Here is a 6,627-nt window from a genome sequence, read left to right as displayed (position 1 = left end):
AGAGAGAGAGAGAGAGAGAGAGAGAGAGAGAGAGAGAAGGGGGGGCGGAGGAATTAAAATAAGGCAGAAGGTTTTTGAGTGGGCTATCCCCCTGGTCACTGCTCTGATATATAACCACACCCACAAGTTGTAGCACCGTATTCTAAGTGGCTTTGGAGATTCCGTAACACCTTTTCATTAGCGATTTATATTACACATTACATGGCAGTATCCACTTACACGTTACTGACGCACACTATGTCAGCATTAGCACGATATAAATAGCATACAATACAATGTGAAGGTGTAGTCTAATATGCAAAATAAACCACTAAGGAAGAAGTGCTACAAATGCTTCTATGCTAGCCATAATACCAGCTATAAAAACACCGCCACTAATACCACAATACCAGCTATAAATGTGACATCCCCAGCTTCCAACAAGACAGATGGTGGGTATTAAACCGCGCTTGTTCCAACACCACCTGGATCATTACAACCCCTATTAGCTCAGTTGATGGCCAGGTGTAGTCAGGCTGGAGGCTTGATTTAATTAGTAAATATTTAGACTCAATCCTGCCTTATAACTAAACAGACTCATTCCAACCTCATGTCTATGGCTCAGGTAATTTCATACAACCACGACTTATTATTAAAGTTGTGGCAGTGGTCCAGTTCCTTCAGGTGAAAACAAACCAACTATAATACCACAAAACCACATGTGTGATATCTCAGGCGTATCACAACACAGACGGTGGGTATTAGTGTTCAAAGTGCCAGATGACGTGTGGGTACTTGCAAGGATCAGGGCTCTGTTAGTGTGTCATAGGTGGTGTACTAGGCCAAGAACACCGTATGTCCAGAGTTGCAATCATGACAGCGCGCGCGCGCATGCACACACACACACACACACACACACACACACACACACACACACACACACACACATTGTTACCATCCCAAAGTCCCTTACCACCACCCTCACCCAATCTTATCGAGTTTTATTCATTTATTTACTTTTTACAGGTAAAAATTTCCCCCTACCGCCTCTATTTGACTAAGGGAGAAAGGAAGAGCAACTGAAAATATATTGGCTTATTCAGTCAAAATGCATTTTTTTTTTTTTAATCTTGCTGCGAACAGACGACTTTAATTAGTTTGGGAAAAAGCTTTTTCAATTATGAGACTCCCCACACCCCCAGTATATGAAAACACTACACTCACACAACACTACTCCACACACCACACCACACTACATGACACAACACCACATATCACATCCCCCACCACATACGTTGCCCAACCACCAGTGATGGATAGCACCCTAGTCCCTAAAACCAAAACACTACACCACAATACACAAAACTAAACCACAACACTGCATACAGCCCCCCTGCCACCAGCATCACCACACTACACCATTCCACAACACCAAATATTCCCCCCCGCCACCATCACATTACACATCACACTAAACCACACCACACTAGGTCACATCACAAAACAAAACATTTCCCGTGCCACCATCACACCACACTACACACAAACACTCCCACCCATCAACACACAACATAATTAACTCACCCCGCCATAACACCATACCGCGCCCCATTACACCACATCACAACTACCACGCCACCACAACACATTCAATGCGTCGCCCAGCACACAGTTATGAGAGCACGGTGGCCTTTAACACGACCCTCCTGGTGCAGCTAATAAAAAGTATCAGGATAAATTGTGTTTTTGGTGGTAATTAATGACACTATGAGGTTTTTAGACGATAACTTCATTCATTAATAACAGAGTAACTGAATCTGACCCACACCGTAACTGGCAGAGAGAGAGAGAGAGAGAGAGAGAGAGAGAGAGAGAGAGAGAGAGAGAGAGACAGACAGACAGACAGACAGACAGAGACAGGGACAGACAGACAGAGAAATCGGAGACTTGGATGATGATGGATGCTGGGAAAAGAAAGATGAAGTGAGAAAAAAAGGAAAAAAAAAGGAAAAAAGAAGATTGGCAAATACACAAAGGAACGAAAAGGGAATAGAAAGAAAAAAGAGGAAGTAAAAGCTGGCAGAAAGACGAAAGAGAAAATGGGAAAGAATAAAAAAAGAAACAATAAGGACGAAAAAAAAAAAAGGAAAGCAAGAGATAAAGTAGAATTGGAGGAGGAAGAAAGAGATAATATGTAAGTCCAATGAATTCCTTTTTCATTTTATTTTAGGTGCCTCCAGACGAGTAGGTGAACTTAGGAATGGCCGCTTGTGTTGAAGGGGTTAACGAAGGCTGTATTGAACCCATCAAGTTAGAAAAGTCTCTCCTAAGCTGAATTTGAGTCGTCTGGAACTAACAAGGCAGACACAGACAGATAAATAGATAAGACAGACACAGACAGATAAATAGATAAGACAGACACAGACAGATAAATAGATAAGACAGACACAGACAGATAAATAGATAAGACAGACACAGACACACTGACAAACAGATTGACACACAGACATAGATACAGAGACAAATATAGACTGATAAGAGACAGACGAAGACAAAACGACAAATTAGAGACAGACACAAACAGATAGTTATGTAAATCGATTAATACACATAGAATGACTGACACACAAAACAGACATACAAACCGACAGACACAATAGAGGGAAATGAATGTAGGGGAGAGTAATTGTTGACAAATGGAAGACTTACGAAGAATAGAAGAAAATGATGATATTGATTTGATTTGATGGTGTGTGTGTGTGTGTGTGTGTGTGTGTGTGTGTGTGTGTGTGTGTGTGTGTGTGTGTGTGTGTGTGTGTGTGTGTGTGTGTGTGTGTGTTTAAGATATAGGTGAGAATGACAATAACTGAGATACGAGTGATCAAAGCGAGTTGAAATTGTGAACGCCATAAGGAAGAGGGAGGGAGAAAGAAAGCGAGACAGATGGAGATTGAGGAGAATCGGATGATATTATGAAAGAGAGAGAGAGAGAGAGAGAGAGAGAAATACCCAAATAGGAAAAAAGAGGGGGTGGGGAGATAACATAAAACCTTCGACATATATAAAGAAGAGCGGAAGAGATGAAATGGAAAAGTTACGCTACTCTTTCACCAATACTTCCCTATTTATTGTGTGTGTGTGTGTGTGTGTGTGTGTGTGTGTGTGTGTGTGTGTGTGTGTGTGTGTGTGTGTGTGTGTGTGTGTGTGTGTGTGTGTGTGTGTGTGTGTGTGTGTGTGTGTGTGTGTGTGTGTGGATAAAATACAATACAACCCTATCTATACTACTGTGTGGTTTAGACGCTTCCATTTTTCCACTATGTATTAGTTCAAACTGGGAAGATATCTGTGTGTCTGTCTGTACATATAAGTATTTTATTTAGCCTGACGCCTCACGATTTTATTCACAGAAGAAAAATCCCACGAATCAAAAGTTAACGCCTTCAATGCAATCAGGCCAAATGTTCCCACTGCATCCTTCCCACCAACTTATGATTTATTCAATACAGGTTACTGTTGACTATATATAATCCCTCCAATACAAAAGTCTCCCTAAACTATATATAATCCCTCCAATACAAAACTCTCCCTAAACTATATATAATCCCTCCAATACAAAAGTCTCCCTAAACTATATATAATCCCTCCAATACAAAAGTCTCCCTAAACTATATATAATCCCTCCAATACAAAAGTCTCCCTAAACTATATATAATCCCTCCAATATAAAAGTCTCCCTAAACTATATATAATCCCTCCAATATAAAAGTCTCCCTAAACTATATATAATCCCTCCAATACAAAAGTCTCCCTAAACTATATATAATCCCTCCAATACAAAAGTCTCCCTAAACTATATATAATCCCTCCAATACAAAAGTCTCCCTAAACTATATATAATCCCTCCAAAACAAAAGTCTCCCTAAACTATATATAATTCCTCCAATACAAAAGTCTCCCTAAACTATATATAATCCCTCCAATACAAAAGTCTCCCTAAACTATATATAATCCCTCCAATACAAAAGTCTCCCTAAACTATATATAATCCCTCCAATACAAAAGTCTCCCTAAACTATATATAATCCCTCCAATACAAAAGTCTCCCTAAACTAAGTAAAATCGTCTGGAAACAGCAAGGATAACACGACAAAGTCATCGTACAGAAACATCAAGGAAAGGGTTTGGCCAGACGATTACATTTTTGTCCCATAAATTTAGGTTCTGTCTAATGCCTCTCTCTCTCTCTCTCTCTCTCTCTCTCTCTCTCTCTCTCTCTCTCTCTCTCTCTCTCAGTACCCTGGTCACGTCAGCGCCAGACGTATACCCAGCAAGGTAGTAACGAGACACCAGACACTCTCACACACTCTACCAACATTCACTGGACACCAGTGCAAAACGGACCTGAAAAAAAATCCAGCTTTCTCTCCTTCTGAAACATCACTAATATGTTATAATTATATACTGTGTGTGTGTGTGTGTGTGTGTGTGTGTGTGTGTGTGTGTGTGTGTACTCATTATATCCTACGTTTCTGTGGCTGTATGTGCATCTGTTTGTACCTGTTTATGGGCATGTTTGCTCCACCCTGCTTGTATTCATCACCCTATTTAAAGACCTGTGTTTGTTTCTGTTTCTGTTAAGCCCTGGAATCCCTGGCTCCATTCATCATCACTTTCATTACTCGAGTGACTTGTCTGGAGCAGCAAAATAAGTTACCACATCGAAGGCGTTGAAAGAGACAAAAAAGAAAACGAAAGAGGGAAAGCAAAAACATGCTTTGGTTTGTGTATGTACTGGAAGTGTGTGAATAAGCTTTTCCATCCAGACATTTCTTAATATATTTTTTCACTCTAGACAACTGTACTTGCTTCTGGTGGTTTTCGACTTTGAGGTGTTAGATACAGCTACATAATCCCTTCAGAATCCGACTTCTATACTAAACTGTCATCATACAGTAGCAAGACTAAACCAAAACTACGTGCCCGGACTGAAGGCGTTAAGTGGAGTAGGGAAACTGAACCATCAAAAGAAATGCCAAGGACCTGAGATAAATGGATGAACTAAGTGTGCAGATACACATGACAAGAACTGCATCCCTATTTTAACGTGTCAGTCAACGCAATGGTGTCTGTCCCTCAGCTATCAGAAAGCTGTTTTGTGTGGATCGTTTGGCTTGTGATGAGAAGCAGATATTTTATAAGGCTTTAATGATGAGTATATGGATGTGTAGTACTACCATCAACGCTATTTCCACCAACACTAATATTCCCCCCTCTCGCCCCCCCTCCCACCCCCCCTCTCTCTATCTTTCACATATTTATTTGCCTAGACTATTGATTCTCTCTCTCTCTCTCTCTCTACCTCCATCTCTCTTTCTCTCTGTCTCTCTCACTCACTCACTCTATTGCTATGCATTCATGTCATTAAAAACGTCATATACTGTCGCAAAAGGACGCAAATTTTATTCCAGGCTGGGACAGGAAACAACTGATATAATGTGAATTTCATTATATAATATTTACTGTTTCCCCCAAACCCATCGACACGTGATAACCCCCCCCCCCGCCAACGCTAATACCACCACACCAGTCCTGAGTGAGACAACCCCAGCATGGATTCAGTACTGACGGTGGGTATTGGTGCCACACCGGCGACCCGTGAAGCCCCACACGATTTTCTGTAGCTGAGTGAGCACTGGAGTATGAGTGTTAATCCTTTCACTACCAGGCAGCTGCAATAACGTGGGAACAGAAGAGAGGGGGAAAGAAAATACAGGAAAGAGAAGAAGAAGAGAGAGAGGAAGAAAAGAAATAAACAGAAAACACCAATAAGAATAAGTGGGAAGGAAGGAGATGATCACGTAAAGGCAGAGAGAGGAAGTAAAAAGTTGCGGAGGAAACTGAAGAAGGCGGGAGGAAATCGTGGAGAGAAGGCCACTATGGAGGAAGTTTTAAGATGATGAGGTTGAAGAAGAGGAAAGGACAAGGAGGAGGCAGAAGAACAACACCGAGGAAGAAATGGTGGTAAAAAAGAATGGAGGGAGGAGGAGGAGGAGGAATGGCAGATCAAGCAATAGAAAAAGGGGGAGCCAAAAAGTATGAAAGAATAATGTCTGAAAGATAAAAACAAAATGGAAAATATATAAAACAAGAACAACGATAGTAAGAGTAATGGAGAGAAAACTGAGAGAAGATACGAGTGAGGAGGAGAGGATGCAGAGAGAGAGAGAGAGAGAGAGAGAGAGAGAGAGAGAGAGAGAGAGAGAGAGAGAGAGAGAGAGAGAGAGAGAGAGAGAGAGAGACAGACAGACAGACAGACAGACAGACAGACAGACAGACAGACAGACAGAATCACCCCCAGAGAAGAAGCAAACAAGCAAGGGCCCACTCATGCCTTAAAAAAAAAAAAAAAAAAAAAAAAAAAAAAGTGATAAAAAGAATCCTTTTCATGGAGGCAGATCCGTGCATCTTAACCCTTTACCGTCCATCATAACTTTTGATGACAGAACTTTGCTTTTTTCGCATATTTTGCGCGATTTTTGCTCTCTCTCTCTCTCTCTCTCTCTCTCTCTCTCTTTCTCTCTCTCTCTCTCTCCAACTTGTCGGTTTTTCTCGCTCATCGATTTTGCCCAAGACAACGTCAGAGTCAGT

This window comes from Coenobita brevimanus, chromosome 115 (assembly GCF_032717465.1).
Source record: "Coenobita brevimanus isolate Jiangsu-jjx chromosome 115, ASM3271746v2, whole genome shotgun sequence".
Classification (NCBI taxonomy): domain Eukaryota; kingdom Metazoa; phylum Arthropoda; class Malacostraca; order Decapoda; family Coenobitidae; genus Coenobita; species Coenobita brevimanus.
Note: the sequence above shows the minus strand (reverse complement) of the source record.